The 21,916-nt window shown below is 39.9% G+C and overlaps 1 protein-coding gene across 8 annotated transcripts in view; it reads left to right on the forward strand.

The window, feature by feature from the left end:
• Positions 1–21,916, forward strand: part of LOC140453373 (proto-oncogene tyrosine-protein kinase Yrk-like) — a 304,349-nt gene that overhangs the window by 125,174 nt on the left and 157,259 nt on the right. For all 8 annotated transcript variants that reach the window (XM_072547949.1, XM_072547951.1, XM_072547955.1 and 5 more), the window contains one exon: positions 3,652–3,710. The gene's annotated coding sequence lies outside the window, so the exon portion shown is untranslated. The remainder of the gene's footprint in view (positions 1–3,651; positions 3,711–21,916) is intronic.

Below are 21,916 nucleotides of genomic sequence, written 5' to 3' on the forward strand. Positions count from 1 at the left end.
TTTTTAATGGAGCTTGTTGTTTTCTGGCACTTGTGTCGCATAAATATTACTTGCTAATTATCATTCCAAGTCAGAATATTTTCCACATCTTAGTGCATATGGAAATGGACTTCTGCAGCATTTGAAGAGTTGCCAGGAGTACTGCATACTGTGCAATCATCAGTGAACAGTCATCAGCTTTGCACAATGTCGCACATTTAGTAACTAAACAACTGGGGACTTATTATGTTTTCAATGCATTAGTGATGATCAGTTTTTATTGATTCAGAGGAAAGTGAGCATGAGTCTGTAGCTACAGTGTTATCGTTAGAATCATAGAATCATATAGTAAGGAAGAGGCCATTCAGCCCATTGAGTCTACACCAACAGAAATTACTCTAAATCTACACTAGTTCCACTTTCCAGCACTTGGCCCTGAAGAGGCCTTGAATGTTATGGCTTTTCATGCGCTTATCCATGATCATTCCAGATCAAAACCCTGTTTCCTCAGCCCACGTTGTGAAATTGGTGGCCTTTATAATTACATATAAAACAGGAGCAAAACCTTAAAAATCACACAACACCAGGTTATAGTCCAACAGATTTAATTGGAAGCACTAGCTTTCGGAGTGCTGCTCCTTCATCAGGTGGTTCAACCTGGTGTTGTGTGATTTTTAACTTTGTACACCCCAGTCCAACACCAGCATCTCCAAATCAGGAGTAAAACCTGTTCAAGATAACAGCCATCATACAGGGTATCAAATTTGCTACCATGTCTTAAATTAATAATGAACTTTACATCTTTACTTCCAATTCCCAATAGCCATGGGACTTTGCTTTTGTGTTAATTGAAAAACTTTGAACTTTTGTTAGTTTTCTGCAACACGTTCCAAAATTATAACCACCAATTTGTATCATCGATAGTCACAGGTGAGGTGCCAGAAGACTAGAGGTTGGCAAATGTGGTGCCACTGTATAAGAAGGGCAGTAAAGACAAGCCAGGGAACTATAGACCAGTGAGCCTGACCTCGGTGGTGGGCAAGTTGTTGGAGGGAATCCTGAGGAACAGGATGTACATGTATTTGGAAAGGCAAGGGATGATTAGGGATAGTCAACATGGCTTTGTGCATAGGAAATCATGTCTCATAAGCTGATTGAGTTTTTTGAAGAAGTAACAAAGAAGATTGATGAGGGCAGAGCAGTAGATGTGATCTATATGGACTTCAGTAAGGCATTCGACAAGGTTCCCCATGGGAGACTGATTAGCAAGGTTAGATCTCATGGAATATAGGGAGAACTAGCCATTTAGATACAGAACTGGCTCAAAGATGGAAGATAGAGGGTGGTGGTGGAGGATTGTTTTTCAGACTTGAGACCTGTGACCAGTGGAGTGCCACAAGGATCGGTGCTGGGCCCTCTACTTTTTGTCATTTATATAAATGATTTGGATGCGAGCATAAGAGGTACAGTTAGTAAATTTGCAGATGACACCAAAATTGGAGGTGTAGTGGACAGCAAAGAGGGTTACCTCAGATTACAACAGGATCTGGACCAGATGGGCCGATGGGCTGAGAAGTGGCAGATGGAGTTTAATTCAGATAAATGCGAGGTGCTGCATTTTGGGAAAGCAAATCTTAGCAGGACTTATACACTTAATGGTAAGGTCCTAGGGAGTGTTGCTGAACAAAGAGACCTTGGAGTGCAGGTTCATAGCTCCTTGAAAGTGAACTCACAGGTAGGTAGGATAGTGAAGAAGGTGTTTGGTATGCTTTCCTTTATTGGTCAGAGTATTGAGAACAGGTGTTTGGAGGTCATGTTGCGGCTGTACAGGACATTGGTTAGACCACTGTTGAAATATTGCGTGCAATTCTGGTCTCCTTCCTATCGGAAAGATGTTGTGAAACTTGAAAGGGTTCAGAAAAGATTTACAAGAATATTGCCAGGGTTGGAGGATCTGTGCTCCAGGGAGAGGCTTATCAGGTAGGGACTGTTTTCCCTGGAGCGTCGGAGGTTGAGGGGTGACCTTATAGAGGTTTACACAATTATGAGGGGCATGGATAGGATAAATAGGCAAAGTCTTTTCCCTGGGGTTGGGGAGTCCAGAACTAGAGGGTATAGGTTTAGGGTGAGAGTGGAAAGATATAAAAGAGACCTAACGGGCAACCTTTTCACGCAGAGGGTGGTACATGTGTGGAATGAGCTGCCAGAGGAAGTGGTGGAGGCTGGTACAATTGCAACATTTAACAGGCATTTGGATGGGTATATGTATAGGAAGGGTTTGGAGGGATATGGGCTGGGTGCTGGCAGGTGGGACTAGATTAGGTTGGGATATCTGGTCGGTATGGATGGGTTGGACCGAAGGGTCTGTTTCCATGCTGTACATCCCTATGACTCTAATATCATTATCTCTAATTTTCATGTGTTAAATGTTGGGTGGAAAAATCTTCTTGTGTCAATTGCCATTAGCCATTCCTACAACTATCTAGAATTTGTGGGAGTTGATTGGCGCTGTTGTATAATAATTTGGATGATAAAATTTGATGTTTTCAAATTTAAAATGGTGCTGGATCATAGCAACGTCGCTAATTATTGCACCAATTCTGGCAACTAAGTATTACTTAATCTATTAAGATACTGCATTATGTGAACTTCAAGAAATTACATTTGCAAAATGAGCAAATACAATAAATTTTTATGAAACTATGCATTTAATGTGTGGCTTACACAAATATATACATTAAAAAAATTCATTCTCTGATTAGTTATTACAATATGTTGCATACACAATTGGATTTGATAATCTAATGTCGTGTAATGAGTGAACATTACTTGTTGAAGGAAGAGGGAGTAAAGTCTGCATGAACAGATGGGTTGAAATGAAACTGGTTATGTGAATTTTATAAGTCTGGTGAGTCATTAGTTGTTCCTTGAGAATTGTAAAATATCTTATTCCAGATGGCTACTTGTCAACAGAATCACACCAGTGTTTCCCAAACTATTTTCCAATATTATATTTCCATTTCAGCACTTGAAAATTAATGTGACCCCCAGATACCAACAAAAATAAAACAGCAGAAAAATTGCAAGTAATATTCAGTATAAAGCTGGAGAGTTATAACTCAATATTTTTCATGTTGTGCGAACATTAAAATATGTCCGTCCCCTAGGTACCTTTACAGGTGTGACAGTCATGGCTCCTTTCGGAACTTTGCAAACATTCTTTGCCTGTATGTCCACTTTAAAAAAAACACACGCATTGAACTTTTAAGTACAATCTGTCTGCAAATAATCTGAGGTTATGATCTGTCATCATGCCAAAATATTCTTGACAATTGTAGGGAACGCAAATATGAGCTATACATAAAATTTTGACTATGTACTCTGAGTTCTAGCCTACCCTGGTCTGAAAAAATAGCCTTAACAAATGTGGCAATATAAACGCACATAGGAAAGGGGGAGGCCATTCAGCCCCTCATGTCTATTCCATCATCTAGTTGTATATGCAAACAATAAATTGCCATACAATAAATGCTGGCCCAGTCAGTGCAACCTATATTCCATGAATTTTTTTTAATGTTGATTGTTTATCAACTTTTGTGTGTATTTAATCTGGTAAATCAAAGTAAGAATTACTGACCTTTTCATTTTTGTTTAATTATATTTTTGCTCTAGATTTCCATGTCTGAACAAAAACCTTTGGAACAGATGATTTGAATGCTGGTGTACCTTTGGTAAGTTAAGTTGAATCGAAAGATTGCATTAAAATTATTTTGTGTTGACAGAAAAATGAGCCAATTGCTTTTGTTGTGTCCTGGCGAACGACTGGAATCAGTTAGTGCCTTCAACATGTTTTGTTATTTGAACTGGATTACCTACTGTTGCTCAAGCATATTCATTGAACAATGATCAATGGCTACAAATGTTTAGTAAGTTATATATATCAATTTATATGATCCATCTCTAAAGGTGACTGCATGCATTCAGCCAAAGGCTAAACAGTGTTCTTCTGGGACAGAGTGAAAGAACACATCTCCTGTCCATTAGGCATAACTTCAAAAGTGCCAAAGTTTTCTGTTCACATTCCAGGACATAAAAAGGAAAAACAGCAAATGATTCCAAATTTCTGGAACAAATAATCCAAAACTAATACTTCAGATGCTGACCAATACACAGATAAAAACAAAAATGGAGGGGACTGCAAAGGCTGTTCCTGCCTCGATCTTATTTCAAGACATTTGGGTTTATCAGGCTGTTAAAAACTTGGATGTTTATGAGAAATTGGCTTGGCTATCTGCTGAATACCATATTCTGGCTCGACATAAGCAGAAGCAAAGATTTGGGCAGACGGGAGAGTAGGGTTTATGGATGACTAGTTTATGTGGAGATGCAGGTGTTGGACTTGGGTGGACAAAGTCAGAAGTCACACGACACCAGGTTATAGTCAAATGGGTTTATTTAAAAACATAAGCCTTTTTGGAGTGGTGCCCCTTCACATCTGATGAAAGCTGTGATTTTAAATAAACCTGTTGGACTATAACCTGTTGTCGTGTGACTTCTGACTTGGCTTATGTGCGATTAGTGATTTTGATTACGTCAAAATATTGCCTCCACTGAGCTTGCTATTCGGTATTATATCCCCCTGGGTTTTATCTCGCAGTTAGGCACCAATTCCAGAATGCAGCTTCCAGCTTCATGAGGGAAGAAGGAGTCTCTCAGTTCAAAATCTTAGAATAATCAACAAAAGCATTGTGACTTTTCCTGTGCTGTACAGTATCCTGGATTCCAAGAGAAATCCACAACCCTGCAACCCTGTCCTGAAATAAATGCTGACATTGCATTTAGCTTCCTAACTGCCAACTGACTCTGCATGTTAACCCAAAGAGAATCCTGAACCAGGACTCTTAAGTCACTTTATACTTTACATTTCTGAAGCCATTCCCCTTTTAGAAAATAATCCACACCTCTATTGTGTTCTACCAAAATGCATAAACTCACATTTTCCCACATTGTATTCCATCTGCCATTTCGTTGCTCACTCTCCAAGCCTGTTCAAGTGCTTCTGCACTTTCCCCACTTCCTCAATATTACCTGTCTCTCCAGCTATGATATGTCTTCTCCAAACTTAGCATCAGTGCCCTCCTTTCCTTTGTCCAAGTCATTAATGTATAGCAATGTATAGTTGTGGCTCCAACTCTGACCCGTGTGGAACTCCACTCATCACTCCAGTGATTCCTGAAAAATCACCCCCAATGACTCCACAATCTCCTCTGGTACCTCCTTCAGAACTCTGGGGTGTAGTCCATCTGGTCCAGGTGATTTTTCAATGTCAGATCTTTCAGCTTTTCCACCACCTTCTCCTTAGTGATGGCTATAACACTCATCTCTGCCTTCTGACAGAAGCCATCACATTGGATATCACCAGTAGCTTTGACACTGGTAAGTGGACAGTTGATTTCATGATTCTTTGCCTCACAAGTTCATTGCATTTTTTATTTTTCCTGGTTTGTTTTGAGAGTAACTGTCTGGCAGTACTCAGAGCAAAAGAATATTTTCTTTTCTTCACTTACAATGCAGGAGTGATTAATGACTATTCTCCAGCTGTGACCTTCACAGTACATTTACCCACACATTTGAATATCAGGCCATGAACAAAATACAGACCAGAATTAGAGCTCGCTTTTACCATCTTTTTTGCTTATGCCTGGAAGGGTAAAATCCAAACATGTCTTCAGGAGATAGTCACCTACTGACAGCGATGGGCAATCAGCCTTTCCTTATTTCCTTTTCTTTAGTCTTTCTGTTTGAAGTTGCTCTGGCTCTATATAGGTGTGGCATTCCAGAATTCCTTGCCAGAGTTTGCCACCTGGAGTCATTGTCTGACTGCATTCCCTCTGGTTAAAACAAAATGCATGTTGCAGTTGAAAGTTCAGAATGTTTACAGGTTATCTGTGGTTACAACCTGTGGTCATGCCACTATAGAAAGGAAATAATCAACACATCATACATTTTGGACTGTAGGAATAGAGGTAAATTTAACTATTGACAACACAGTAAAATGACAGGTTTGGAGAAGTCAGTCTGTTTATAACTCTCCAATGTATATTTTCATTGACTACATTACTCTGAGTTAAAACTACCTTTTGAGGTTTGGCAATAAAAGGGTCAGCTAGCTGTCTGGCCAGTGATTAAAGTTGGTAGAACTAGAGATGGCAGAAAAATAGAGATCAAGCAAAAAGACCATAAAACTTTCAGAATTTCAGAAAACTTTTAATAAGGTCCCATACAGAAGTCTGCTTAACAAGATTGAAGCACGTGGGATAGGAAGAATTGCACTAGAATGGCTCCAGACAGAAAACAGAGAATAGAAATACTGCAAATGGTTCATTCTTGCATTGGCAGGCTGTGACTAATGCAGTACTGCAAGGAGCAGCACTTGGGCACCCACTGTTCGAGTCACAGAGTCACAGAGCCAAACAGCATGGAAATAAGTCCTTCAGTCTGACCATCCATGCTGACCATGTCTCTAAACTAAACTAGTCCCATCTGCCTGCACTTGGCCCATATCCCTCCAAGCCTTTTCTATTCATGCACTTATCCAAATTACTTTTAAATATAACTGTACCTGCATTGACCATTTCCTCTACCAATTCATTCCACATACTAACCACTCTGTGTAAAAATGTTGCCCATCATGTACTTTTTAAACCTTTCTCCTCTCACCTTAAAAATATGCCCCCTGTTTTGAACTGCCCCATCTTTGGGAAAGGGCCTTTTCTGTTCACCTTGTCCATGCCCCTCATGGTTTTATAAATCTCTATAAGGTCACCCCTCAGTCTCCTATATGCCAGTGTTAAAAGTCCCAGCCTATCCTGCCTGTCCTTATATCTCAAACCCTCCATTCACGGCAACATCTTGATAAATCTTTTCTGAACCCTCTCCAGTTTAACAATATCCTTCCTATAATGGAATGTTGGCCTTTATCACCAAAGGATTGGAGTGCAGGAGTAGTGAAGTCTTGTTTCAGTTGTAAAGGAGCTTGGTTAGATGACACCGGGAGGATTGTGCTTCTTTTGCTCTTCTTGCCTCAGAAGAAATATTTCTCGCCATAGAAGCAGTGCAACAAAGGTTCTGTAGACTTAGTCCCAGGATAATGGAACTGTCCAATGAATAGAGATTGGGCAAATTGTGCTGATATTCTCGAAGGTTTTGAAGAATGAGAGGTAATCTCATTCTTGGTGGGTCTGGTGTAAGAGGTAGTGAAGATGACTCAGCCCGGTGCTGAAAGATAATGCCTGAGGATCAGCAACTTCGACATTAGTTGGGTTTGATGAGCCAGCTCAGAACTTGAATGCAGATGGACTTCTCTTTAAGTTATAACTTTACACTTTTCTCTTATTCCTAAAGTATCAAAATTGCACTGTATTGTGGTGAATGGAAGCTTTTCACTGTATTTTATTGCATTTCTCATTGTAAAAATAAAACCATTCAAATTCAACATACTGAAAGGGGTACATGCAGGTAAGGTCATAGAATCCCAACAGCGTGGAAACAGGCCTTTCAGCCCAGCAAGTCCACACCAACCCCCACCCCCCCCCCCCCCGACCCCCCCAAAGAGTATCTCACCCAGACCCATTCCCCTACCCTATTACTCTGCATTACCCCTGACTAATATACCAAACCTACACATCCCTGAACACCATAATTAATTTAGCATAGCCAATTCACCTAACATCTTTGGATTGTGGGAGGAAACTGGAGTTCCTGGACTAAATCCATGCTGACACGGGGAGAATTGCCCCAGGTGGCAAAAGCTGTTTTCCTTCACTGGAGAGTCTAGAACAAAAGGACACAGTTCAAAAACAAGGGAGATGCCATTGAGTACTGAGATGAGGCGAATTTCTTTTTACTCAGAGGGTTGTGAATCTTTGGAATTCCCCACCACAGAGGACAGTGGAAACTTTGAGTCTGTTTAAGTTAGAGCTTGATAATTTTTTGTTTACTATGAGGGGGTTATGGGGATAGAGTGGGTAAAAGGCATTGAAGTGATCAACCAACCATAATTGGGTTAAGGGTGGCATAGATTTAAAGGCTTGCTCTTGTTCATGTGTCCTAGGTCCCATTCTTAGTATCAATGAGAGCTGTTGATTAGCACACCCAAACAGAGTTTAAGGAATATGTTCCCCCTAATTGTTTTCATCTGCTGGTCGCCTCCAAGATTCATTGGTTGAGGAATCATTCGATTTATCTGTAATATTCCTTTTGCTTTTATAATCTGTTAGGATTCACAATCGCCACTTGTTAATTGGTGAGATACTAGGAGCTGGTGACATGGGATCAATGTAAATGAAAAACTTCCTAAGAGGAGCAGCGACTGCCTTTGATGCTTTGTATTACCTGAGCACTGATTGGAGTACGCCACAGTTTGATGCCTCTTGGGCAGTCTTCATAGTTGCCAATTACATCATCAGAAGTTTACAGGACAATCAGTAAAATTACTGACCAGGATTAAATGATTTTGAAATGGCAGTGTTAGTTTAAATAGATTTTGGAAGTAGCAGTAAAATACTTGAGGCAAAATGAAGTGAAATCGGATTGAAATCATTACAATTCTTTAATGGACTGTTATCTTAAAAATGCAGAAATTCATTTGGTAGTCTTCCTTTGAGCCACGGTGGATTTGAAATGTAGGGCAACTATTATAATATGATTTTTATTTGGAATCAGTATAGGAATCATTTCAGTTAAAATCAGAATATAATACCATATAATGCAAAGTGTTTTAAAATCAATGATTTTTTTTCTTCTGGGATCACTAGATATCTAAAATGTAGATTTCACTGTTTGGTGACGGATGCTAACATAATTGTCCACATCAAGTGTGTTCATGGTATTCAGTCTCAGTGTAACTTCAAACCTTCATTGACTTTCAGGTGCACAGGGAATAGTTCTGGTAGGATTAGGAAAACTGGTTTGAGATGAATGACAGTCTTATTCAATTACTGAAATGTGTGAATGTACAGGTACACCACGATGACCTGAAATACTCCTTTTGATGCAGTTATGAAGCCAGATTGGAATAAAATAAAGTGGAAGTGTAGCTATTTATATTGAAACTGTAGCAAAGAGAATCATGTGAATGTTATTCAAGAAAATAACAGCTGACTGAACATTATCACCATCTTAAATTTTTTTAATACTGCTTTAGCACACAAAAACCTTGAAATGAACTCACTTAAACCTGCTATTTTTATACCTCAGACTGTTCCATTCCTGTAACAACATTAATGAAATTTCATCTGGGAGTTCCTTTTGATTATCATGACATTGCAGTGCTGGAGGGAACAAATTAAACTCTGTCGTGCCCTTCAGTAAAGTCCTGACCATTGACAGTTCTTATCTGTCACGCAGAACTGATTAAATCAGTTGTATGTTTTCTGTGAGCTCAGCACGTCCAGTTTCATAGGAACGAGTGAACTAGGAGCAGGAGAAGACCATTCAGTGATTTGCATAATTCAACAAATCCAGCTTTGATGAAGACTCATCTAGACTCGAAACATTAGCTTGCTCTCTCCCCGTCGATGCTGCCTGACCCACTGTGATCTCCGCAATTTTTGTTTTCAATACAGATTCTAGCAATTTGGTCCTTCAAGAAATTCATGGCTGATGTGATTGCTCCACATTCCCGCCTACCTACCCCTGATAACCGTTCACCTGCTTAGCTCAGCAAGAATTTATCTGTCCGTCCATAGGATCTGATTTAAATATTTGATTGTGTCAATAAATTCAGATCATCTCAATCACTAAAAGTACTAAACAAGAATACACACAAACATTAAGCCTAAACTGTCCATATGTTTAATATAAGTGTCTTGTAACTAATTCTCTAAATTGACACAAACACTCTCTCCTGTATATCTGACAGTTCCTCACTAATGACTTTTTTATTCATTGATATAGCCTGTACTTTATTTATACAGATCCAACACAAATACCATTGTATCCATTTCAAGCAATCAAGGATGTGATGATGACAAATGTGGAGAAGCTGATTTATCTGTGCACTTAATATTCATTTAGTCCAATGGAAGCTGAGTAAATGATGGGTGTGAAAGGAGAAACCATTGAAATACGAGAGAGAATGTATTTGTGACCAGAGGGCAGCCATGGTGATCGATCTAGATTTTAAGATGTTTCCATATTTGTTCTCTTAACTGCCTATGTTAGCCAATGCACTATGTGGAGTAGATATTACATGGTCATCAAAGTGAGATGACATAACAGTCATTCAAATTTGTTTGGACTGCAAAGCGAAAAAGTCAAGGTTTAATTTTTATGCAGTTAGTGCCCAAGGAAGATTTCTCAACATTCTCTAAATATTTACTCAGTTAAACATCTGGTATGTTGCTTAAGTATAATACTATGAGTAAGGATAAATACATTCATATTGATGACAGTGATATACACATATTCTGATAGAGGTTTATGAAGATGTATGAAAGATGTGGTCTTCAATTACTTGCCATATTTAACATTTTCTAAGCAAGTAATCCAATATTAATCATAACAATATATTGAAAGCCACAGCATAACGATTGCAAACATTAAACTCTACCCAATGATCAACAATATTGAATTGTGCTCTTATTACAATTTGTTAAACTAAGTACAAAACCAATTTTAAGCAATCAAAATGATTATAGCTCTGATTTCTGTAATGGTCATCAGATGTGAGGGAAATGGTGAAATGAATAGATGATCAGAATATTTTGCACAAAGCGTAATTTATATTATAAAGAAATGCTCATGTACTCCAGGCATTGGGCCCATCTCCACATTTTTATCAAAACTTAAAGCTTTATCTACTTCCTACCATCTGCAAACTTCAAATCATCGAAAGTCTGCTGCACCTATTCAAACTCGCACTGGAGCCCATTCATTCAGCACTCAGCTCTCTGACCTACATTCGCTTCTAGTCTAGAAACAACTGGACGATACTAATCTCACCAAATCACTCCATGGCCTCGTCTCTCTCCAAGTCTGTATTGCCCTTTGGTCCCACAATCTTCTGTGATATTGGCCTTTCTCTGATTCTCCCTTGTTGAGCATCCCAGGTCTGAAAAGAGCAAGTACTGTTGTTATGGTATTGTCACTTAGTGGTATTGTCGCTCAGTGTTCCAGACTAACATTCTGGAGACAGGGCTTTAGGTCTCACCATGACAGACGGTGAAACCCGAATTCAATGAAGAGATGGAATAAAAAGCTCGCTGAATGGTGATCATGTAACCATATCAATTGTTATAAAACAAACCCAACTGTTTCACCAATGTCCTTGAGGGGAGGAAATGAGCCATTCCTGTCTAGGCTGGTTCGCTGGTTGGCTGTGACTCTAGACCCACAGCAATGTGTTTGACTCTTCACTGCTCTCTGGGCAATAAATGCTGGCCTAGCCAGTAATGCTGTCATCACATGCATTATTAAAAAACATTGCTCCAATATTGATTGTAAACACTGAAGTTCACTTCCGAATTCTTTATACTTGTCTGTTAAGATAGTCCTTGAAACTAATCTCTCTGATCAAACCTTTGGCCGTCTCCCTAATTACCTCCTTATGTAACTTAGTGTCATGGTTAGAGTGTGGTGCTGGGAAAGCACAGCAGGTCAGGCAGCATCTGAGGAGCAGGTGAATCAATGTTTCGGGCATAAGCCCTTCATCAGGAAACGTTGATTCTCCTGCTCCTCGGATGCTGCTTGACCTACTGTGATTTTCCAGCACTACACTCTCGACTCTCATCTCCAGCATCTGCAGTCCTCACCTTCTCCTGGTGTCATGTTTACTTTTACAATGTTCCTGTGAAGCATCTCACTACATTCAGGGCGCTAATAAAAGACAAGTTTGTTATTGCTGTTTACATGACAGTGAGTCTGATATTAAACCCACAAAGAGAAAAGGAGAAACATTTAACTGGATAGTGCCATCTTTGAGAAGGGTTGGTGAGGAGGATCTCGCCATGTTTATTACAATTTGAGACACATTGCCATGGCAACATTAGACATGGAATGGTGAGATGAGATTATGAAATTTTACTTCAGATTTCCTGCTCTTCTGAAGTAACCTACTGTTATTCTTAGGGCAGAGTTTATCAGTGCACTGCCCATAACTCTGCAGGCAGGAGGGGCTTGTTTCATTACCTGGCTGTCCTATCAATTTCTCACCTGCAGGGACTGAGCACGGCCAGTAACTACCCATCATCCTTAGGGCAGCTGAGACCCTCAGACGTCCAGCCATCAAGTGGCCACAATTTTGAAGCCAGTGAGAGGAGGTCAGTGCAGTTGGAAAACTTTCTCAAGCATCACGTGGGAAAATGGGAGAGACGTCTTCCTTCATTGGCCCTTTTTTGCACATCGGATGGCCTTCTCACCCACTGCCTTCCTTCTCCACCATCCCACATACCCCTACCAATCCTATCCCTCACGTCTGCTCTTCTGTGCTCCACAGCACCTCTCTCATCTTTCTTTCAAGACGTCACTGCCCAACAGTCTGCTCCGGTCTCACATTCTCCTCTTGTTCGCACCAAAAGACCACCATTAGTTACTCGAAACCTGGCTCAGGGCTAATATTCTGGAGATTGCTTGTAATCCCAGAAGTGACCACCATCTCCTGTGGCAGCACTGCTGTAACTATGGAGCTATCAACCACTCAGATTGGCCAACAGCTGTCCGAAGAAGAGTCATGCCAGACTCAAAACATTACCTCTGCCTTCTCTCCACAGATCCTACTGGATCTGCTGAGTTTCTCCAGCAATTTCTGTTTTTATTTCGGATCTTCAGCATCTGCAGTTCTTTATTTTATTTTTAGTGGTTTGAGAAAGTGGCTCCCCAGTACTTTCTCAAGGGCTATTGAAGTGGAAACAAACAAATGCTGGCCTTATTAGTGACACAAAAGTCCTAGAACAATTAAAAATTAATTCTCTTCATTATTAAAACCATATCTTGAGCTTTGAAACTATAAATGTAAAATCAAAGCCTATAAAGATGTCAAAAATGGGGTGTCAGACACTTGGGCTCAGCTTTTCCCATCAGGATTGGTATCCTTGGGGGGGAGTCTGACAAAGGCCTGAACAATGTGGACTATGGTGAGAAATGTGACAGAATCAGATGAGAAGTCCAGAGAAACATTTCTCAACATCGGAGAACAGCACCCTGCATCTTTTAAATAAGTTTCCCTTGTCCAGGTGAGATTCTTGTTCATCTCCCATTCTAATTTCCCTAGCGAGCAATCCAGATGAGATGCTGCAGAAAAGGAAGATTGAGCTAGAAAGCAAACTGGGGAGAAACTTCAGCACTGGTGTAGTGTAATCAACTTCACACTACTGACACCATTACAAATTTGAGTGAAATAACATCAGTCATGCTGTACTGAAACCAGAAAATTAAAGTTCCTAGCAGTTTTGAAACATTTTTCAATCAGTAGCACAGAGTCACTAATCTACAGATGCATTTAGATTTGCAGCAGGACACTCTTGGTGTGAGGCTGAATTTAATGTTTCCACTTGGACAGAAAAGGACCCATTGCACTATCTTGAAGAAAAACTTTTAAATTCTCCCCAGTTTCCTGGAAACATCATACCGTTCAATCACTGTTACGAAAACAAATTACCCAATCACAACCATATTGCTGCTTGTGGGAACTTGCTGTGCAGAAAGTAACTGTCATGTTTCCAGAATGACAGCAGTGAGTACACCTCAGAAAGGTCTTCTTTGGCTGTGGAACTCTTTGAGATTTTCTGAGGTTGTGCATGGTGCTTCATCAGTGTAAATCTTTTTTATGAGTCATCAAAAGACTGCATTTAGGCAGATTAGAATGCAAAGCAATTTCAATTCAACCATGGAGATTGGAGACCTTTTGCCTGTGGCTATCTTTTAGCTTTCACTGATGTACTGTCTTAATTAGACGTGTTCAATTTCTTTATCTCACTTAGTCTCATTTGTTGTGCAATTGTAATTGAAACCTCATTTGTGCCTTATCGAATTTCACAAGGTGCTCAGTGCAGGCAATCAGAGTTGCTTATTTGAAATGAATAAAATAAAACTCCACATTAAATGCATTCAAGATATCTATCGAACAAATACCTTTAGCTAGAAGATGTAAGTAATTAATTTTGCACTTTTGTTGGTTTTTACGGATAACCCAGCAGCAAGAGTTCCTGAGTACAAACCAACAGAATAAATGAACATAACATCTCTGATAATGTCCACTGTGTTATCAAAACTGACACTGGGTTTACAGATTAGTATTGCCTGAAAAATAACTAAAGAGCTTTTATGTATGTACCTTTCATGATTTCACGGTATCACACAACAGTTCGCAGCTGCATAGAGACATTGTTGAAGTGCAACCAATATTAATGATGTCAGACAAAACCCGTAACCAGTTTGTATACAGGAAGCTCCCACAGGCAGCAATGAGGTGAATGATCTGACAGTCTATTCTTGGTGGGTAGGTGTTGCCAGGATGCCGGGAAAATTCCCCTTCTCATGGTGTGCTGCGATTGTCAATATCCACCCCGAGAGAATTGACCAAACCTTGGATTATCGAGATTAAAGCTTCCTCAGAAGTGGTGCCTTCCTTCATTGCAGTGGCTGATGTATCAGCTGAGGTCACATTTTCAAGCTCTGCACTGTGACCACCTGACTCTGTAGGCTAGATGTTCCCTCTGAACTGGACCGATGCAGAATGAACTGCAACACTTGTGATATAATTTGAAAAGAAAGACTTGATAATGGCAAGTGTTGAAATGAAAAGATGTTGGATTTATTCAGTGCCTATGGAACATCGAATTTGTTTGTCAAATTGTAGAATGTTTTCCAATCCTTAATCATATAGACACAATGGGCTAGAAATTTGTCAGTGATTCCATTCAGAAGGTAATCTATCAGAGGACATGGGTGCTGGGGAAGCAAGTGCACATCTGGCTGTGGGATGGTGAGGGTAGAGTCTGGAGTGCTGGAGGTTCAAAGACTGACTCATGTCATGGCCATCAACACAATTCAATGTTGATCATGGTGTCACTGATGAACCAGTTAGGGACTAGGAGGTGAATTCTCTCTATCTCCTTCCTCCCCCCACATCATACACCCCTGCACCCCAAAATAGAAGTACTTTAATTATCAGCAAGTTGTATTGGAGTTCTTCAGAACAGTTCTGAAGAAGAATCACTGGATTTGAAACATTAACTTTGCTTTCTGTCTATAGATGCTGCCACATCTGCTGAATTTCTCCTGTAATTTCTGTTTTGATTTGTTTCAGATCTCTTTCTGTACACCTGTGACTGTTTCATCTGCATTTCTTTGTTTATTAGTTTTGTTTATTGCTCATACAATGTACACTATTCTCTTAGACGATTTCTTCCTGGCGAGTTGTCTATGTGAGTGGCTCAATGCATGACTGAGCAGTAGATTTTCAAAACTTACCAAAGATCATTTGAAAGCACCTTCCAAACCCATGCCCATTTACGTCTAGAAAGTCAATGTCAGCAAATGCATGGAAATACCATCAACTGCAAGTTCCCCTCCAAGCCACTCACTATTGTGACTTGGAAATATATTGCAGTACCTTCAGTGCTCTGGGTCAAAATCCTGAAATCCTGTCCTTAAGGACATGTGGACTGCAGTGGTTCAAGAGCAAATAGGGATGGGCAACAAATGCTGGTCCTGTCAGCAATGTTCATGTATCACATGTCAATTTTTAAAAATGTATGAATAAACAATTCTCTTATTTCAATCCACAAAACACTAGCTGCTGGTTTGTAAATCATCCACACTCTCAGGCAGTAACTAATGGCATACCCCTTCCTTTCCAAAAGGAGCATGCAGAGGAAGGAAAGGGAACAGGTTTCCTAATTCTTTCTCATCTTTATCCATAGCAGGGTGTAACTCAGAGAGCCAGTAGAGGACAGAATGGCCTCCTTCCATGGTTCCAATTTAGGTGAATCCATCCATAGATTACTTACCTGCAGTCTGAATAATGTGGAATATGCCACTATTCCAGAGTTAGAAAAGCATGTGGGATGCAATAGGTCACACCTTCAGTCTCATTCTGTCAGTATTTAGATGTTAGTCTGAAACTGTTGACTCTTTAAATATTACTTTATTGGATCATAATTTGCAAGGAATTAAGGGGAGCACAGCATTGCCAGCAAGAAACTACGTTTGAGGATGAAGGAGTCTCAGACTCGGATGCAGTCAAAACATTAAAATTATATCTTTCAAGGTTGAAATAATAGGAAATACACCTAGTACAAATTTGGAACATTTTCCTGCAAATGACAATTGATGCTAGATTAATTGATGAGTTGAAATGAGATTGAACAGATTGTTATTGGCGGGGAGTGAAGAATATGGGTCAAGAGCTGGTTAATGGCTTAGATTGCAGATCATGTTGAATGGGGGAAGGTGCTCAAGAGGCTGAATGGCCTCCTCCTGTTTCCGTTTTCCTGTAACAAGAAACAGCTGAGAGAGGTTTTTTCCCATTTATCTGGTGTGGCATTTGTGATTCGGACTGAGCATCTGTTTGATAAAAATTTGGATTTCCTGTTGGTTATGCACTCTTAGCTGAGTGAGGTGATTTTATTCAGTAGATCAGTGAAAAATTAGCACACTACCATGGAGTGCTAAGTGTTTAGTAACCCCAGTGCAACACTGATTCCATCTGGGTTTTGTTTGATTGATAATTGGTTTGTTTCAGCATGCTTACACAGTTAGAACATGATGCATATTTGATGCGCTCCAGTTATTGAATTTAGACTTGTGTTTGCAGCTTTGCGTGCAAAATGCTAATTTGTTATCGCCTCTGCCCCCTGCCCCCACTCCAATTTTTAGATATTTTGCTCATTGTAGTGTTGGCCAATGGAGTAACATTACTCTGAGGTGAACAGTGTTATGAGGCTTTTTACTCAAATTGTAACCTGACACTGAACAGTGACCTGACTAGCAAGAACAAATTCTCAATAATAGGGAGCACATAAAGAACAAACAAATAGATCAGCATTTGTACCTGTGGCATCTGAAATAACTCCACAGAGGCTGGTATCCCATCACCATGTCATCCTTTATTCACACATGGAGAGTTCTTGACACTGATCCAACTCCCTCAGTGCCAGCTCTCAGAGTGAACAGAGCCACTGACACCCCTGTTTATATCTGTCAGCTAAGGCTCTCTGATGCGCCGAGATTAACAGACCCAATCAGGGAATGCATATTCTGTTGGGTCCACCTGGCCTGATCTTGTTACAATCGCGATAGCATCTGATTTAGAAACATACCTCAGCAATTAACACGTAGGTCAGGCACACTGCTCGGACCACTTTAAAGGCAACTTCAAAATTCATTTATGCCTCTACCCAATGACAATGAATATCCTTCAAGGTCTTTTAATTTTTATCAAGCTGCAGGAACCGACTTTCTAAATTTAGTGCCAATTCCTCAAGCTCACCAATCTGCAGTGAATATAGCAACATAGGAACAGGAGGAGGCCATTCAGCCCCTCAAGCCTGTTCCACCATTCAATGAGATCCTGGCTGATCTGTGGCCTCTCTGCATATACCCATCTTCGGCCCAAATCCCTTAATACCTTTGCTTCATGAAGAAATTATCCATCTCAGATTTAAAATTAACAACTAATGCAATATCTTTTGTTTTTTGTGGAAGAGAATTCCAACCCCTCCAACACTTTTTGTGTGGAAGTGCTTCCTAATATCTCCTGAACAGTCCGGCCCTAATTCTCAGACTATGCTCCTTCATTTTAGAATCCCCAAACCAATGGAAATAGTTTATCTTTATCGAACTTGTATTTTCATAATGATATCTTGAAGGTTTTGATCTTCAGTCCTCATAATCTAATTAGATCTCAATTTCCCAACATTATAATAACAGCTTGCATTTACATAGCACCATGAACATGATAAAATGTCCCAAGGCACTTCTAGGAAAATTAAAGTTTGACACCAAATCACACAAGGAGATGTTAAGACAGATAATCGCAGGTTTGGTCAAAGGGTAAGGCTTAAAGGAACATTTTACAGATGGAGCAGCAACTATATCAACTAAAGTTGGTCAAGTAGTTAGTCTCATTATGAATGCTTGACTAAGCCCCAAGAATGGTAAATGCACTTAGATGTCATCAAGTAATGTTTACACAGCTGTAGGGAAGAGGGAAAGCTTTGTTTGATAGATATCTCCATTTACTTTGTAATAGCCTACTTTGTTTGAAGACTTTTACACTGCCTGTCTGTTTATTTTTACATGATTAAGAAGAAGTCCTCCCACAGTCCAAAGATATGCAGGTTAGGGTGAATTGGCCATGCTAAATTTCCCAGTGTTCAGAGATGATTAGGTTAGTCACTGGGAAATGCAGGGTTACAGGGATAGGGTAGGAGGATGAGTCTGGGTGGGTTGGTCTTTGGGAAGTTGGTGTGGGCTTCTTCGGCTGAATGGTCTGTTCCCACACTATCGGAACTCTATGGATTCTACTGCAGCCCTTTGAAAAGTCTGAATTAGTGTAAATTTGATTCTTTGTGCATCCCTGATTTTTGACACCTTATCACTGATGGTTAGCACTCAGCTGTGGAGACCCTAACGCTCTTAATCCTCTTCTCCTCCATTTATATTTCTCTCTCTCTCACTGTCACTCTCTGCATCTTTAGGTCATCCCATTCAACTTTCATTAAGCTTTTGACCATTTTGAATTTTTATTCACGCAATTCAGTGCCAAAATTAATATGATAACGTGCTTGCAAAACAGTTTTAGGATGTTTTTATTAGATACTAAAAAAATGTGTTGCCAACATTGACTTGTTCCATGGAGGGATGGACTAAAAATGGTAACATCATTGGCAAAACCCCAACCATCACAGTACTGTAAATGTCTGCAGTTGCTGGAAAAATGAGTTTGAAGGGATGAGGTTTTACCTGGTTTTGGTGTTAAGCAGTAGGTGTCCAAATCAACCAGGACCACCACTGAAGGCAGCATTCTTGTTGTTCTATTTGTTGCAAATGCCATTTCTCAGCCAATACTTTGAGGGATAAGAAAAGAAACAGTGATAGACAGTGGTTTATATGCAAGGTTTGGGAACCAGATCCTAATGAAGGGTCTGAATTACTAGAAGAGACTGTGACTTTTTCCCTGCAGTGCAGGAGGTTGAGGGGTGACCTTATAGAGGTTTATAAAATCATGAGGTGAATGGCAGGTGTCTTTTCCCTAGGGTAGGGGATTTCAAGATGAGAGGGCATAATTTTAAGGTGAGAGGAGAAAGATTTTAAAAAGACCTGAGGGGCAATTATTTTGCACAGAGAGTGCTTCATGTGTGGAATGAACTGGCAGAGGAAATGATGGGTGCAGGTACAGTTACAAGATTTAAAAGACCATTTGGATAAGTTCATGAAAAACAAATGTTTGGAGGGACATGGGCCACTTGCAGGCAGGTGGGACTAGTTTAGTTTGGGAACATGGTCAGGTTGGGCCGAAGGGTCTGTTTCAATGCTGTGTAACTTGATGGCTCTATAAATGCTGCCGACCTGCTGATTTTGTGCAGTGATTTCTTTTTCTCTGTGTTTTAATAGAGTCGTCATTGGTTTTGCAGGGATGCTGGTACCAGATCACAATGTGAGAGAGCTGGTTTTGGGGTTTGAACAATGAGCCCCAATATCTGCTCGATAGGCTGTAGGCTTTTAAGGAACAGCCAGAGCATTTTTCCCACCTTGAGGAGCTTGGGAATGTGTCTGTTAATGGTAAAAATGTTACCGGTGGAATAATAACTTGTTAAAATAATCGTCTACTATTTAATCCATTGTGTTGAGAAAATGCTGCCCTCGAATAAATGGCAGTGTTAATCCAATATGAAAACTGGAAGCACTGAAGATGCTCAGCATGTCGGGCAACATCTGTAGAAAGAAGGTACATACTGTATACCACTTTTCTTCAGAACCTTTTAGTATTCATTGTCAATCTTGCATGATAACTTCCTCCCCAGTTCAATAAATGCCAAATATATTTTGGTTTAGAAATTAAATAACTCATGCATCATTTAAGTAATTGTAAGCCATTAAAATACATGTTTAATGTCTTTCTCTTGGAATTAAGTTGCTATCCAGTTGCTATCACTGGAATTGTGCAGCATAAGGATGAATCTCCAGCTGTTCTCAGCAGGTGATAAATTCTTTAGCATTCTTGGCGATACATAAATGCCAAAGTGTATTTAAGCTCCAGTGCATGTGACTTTGTTTTCAATGGTAATACAAACTGTCTTTATCACAGAGTGGACACGCCTTCTATTTCTGTCAGTTTGGTTTTCTTTACCTCCTGTTCTTCATTTTAATATCCTCTCTTCCCTGCCAGCTGTCTGGAACTGTCGAGGTCACAAACTTTCCACACGCAAGGCTAGATATTGCATGAATGGCAGAAACATAGTTCCACAAGTCAGGACTGATTCTGTCAATCTTCTACCCTTCCCCTTCCCTGGTTAGGCCATTTGATCATAAGCCATAGGAGCAGAAGTAGACCATTCAGCCCATCAAGTCTGCTTCTTCATTCAATGTGCTCATGGCTGATCTAATAATCCCTCAACTCCATTTTCCTGCCTTTACCCCATTATCCTTGATTCCTTCACTCGTTAGAAATATGTCAATCTTAGCCTTGAATACACTTAATAACCAAGCCTTGTCGGCCCTCTGTGGTAAAGAATTCCACAGATTCATTACTGTCTGAAAGAAGAAATTCTTCCTCGTCTCTGTCCTAAATGGGTGACTCGTTGTTCAAAGTTGATTTACTCTGGTGCGAGACTCTCCCACAAGGGGAAACTATCTCTCAGCAACTACCCTGTCTTCTAAGAATTTTCTATGATCCCCTTGCTGACAACTGCTTAAATCCAGTGCAGTGGATCTCCAAGTATGTGGCAACATTAATGTTGCAAGCTGGTAATCAGCCAATCACATTAAAGGATTCTCACAGCAAGCCAGAAAGTTGGAAGTAATTAAATCATCCCTCATTTTTAATTTAAATTTTCAGATAGCAAGATTAATAATTATATTTGGGTTAAAATATAAGCTATAATTAAGAGAAATAAATGTTTTAAAACAATATTATTTCAAAGTACTGAGATACAATCGGGTGGGCAATGACCTAGTGGTATTATCGCTGGATTGCTAATCCAGAGACCCAGGTAATGTTCTGGGGACCCAGCTTTGAATCTTGCCGTTGCAGATAGTGAATTTGAATTCAATAAAAATCTGGAATTAAGAGTCTAATGATGACTATGAATCCATTGTCAAATGTTGGAAAAAACCGATCTGGTTCACCACTGTCCTTTAGGGAAGGAAACAGCTATCCCTACCTGGTCAGGCCTACATGTGACTCCAGACCCACAATGACTCTTAGTTGCTGTCTAGGTAATAAATGCTGACTTGGCCAGTCATGCCCTCTTCCCATGAATGAATCACAAATAAACATAATACATGAAAATTCAATACTTTCTAAATATGAAATTAGCTTTTCAGGGCCAGTGCAGGTGTTCAGTGTAATTATGAAGTTCATGTGCTATTGAAAGCTCAGCCACACCTCATTCAACAAGATACAACTTTTTCAAGGTTTATTTTTGTAGTGAGAGACTAACAGCGTGTTTTTTTTTAAAAGAGATTCATAGGTGGATGAGTTGGGCTGAAGGGTCTGTTTCCAAGCTGTATGACTCTAGCTCAATGTCCCACTGATGTAGAATGTAGTTTCTAGATTCTGTCACAAGGGGAAGCATCCTCTCCATATCCTCTGTTAGTGAGAATTCTGAGCATCTATCTGCTTCAATCAAGTTGCCTGTTATGCTTCTAAACTCCAACAGATACAAGTCGATCCTGTCCAACCTTTCTCCATAAAACAACCCACACGTTCCAG

The sequence above is a fragment of the Chiloscyllium punctatum genome, chromosome 27 (assembly GCF_047496795.1).
Source record: "Chiloscyllium punctatum isolate Juve2018m chromosome 27, sChiPun1.3, whole genome shotgun sequence".
NCBI classification, from domain to species: Eukaryota; Metazoa; Chordata; class Chondrichthyes; order Orectolobiformes; family Hemiscylliidae; genus Chiloscyllium; species Chiloscyllium punctatum.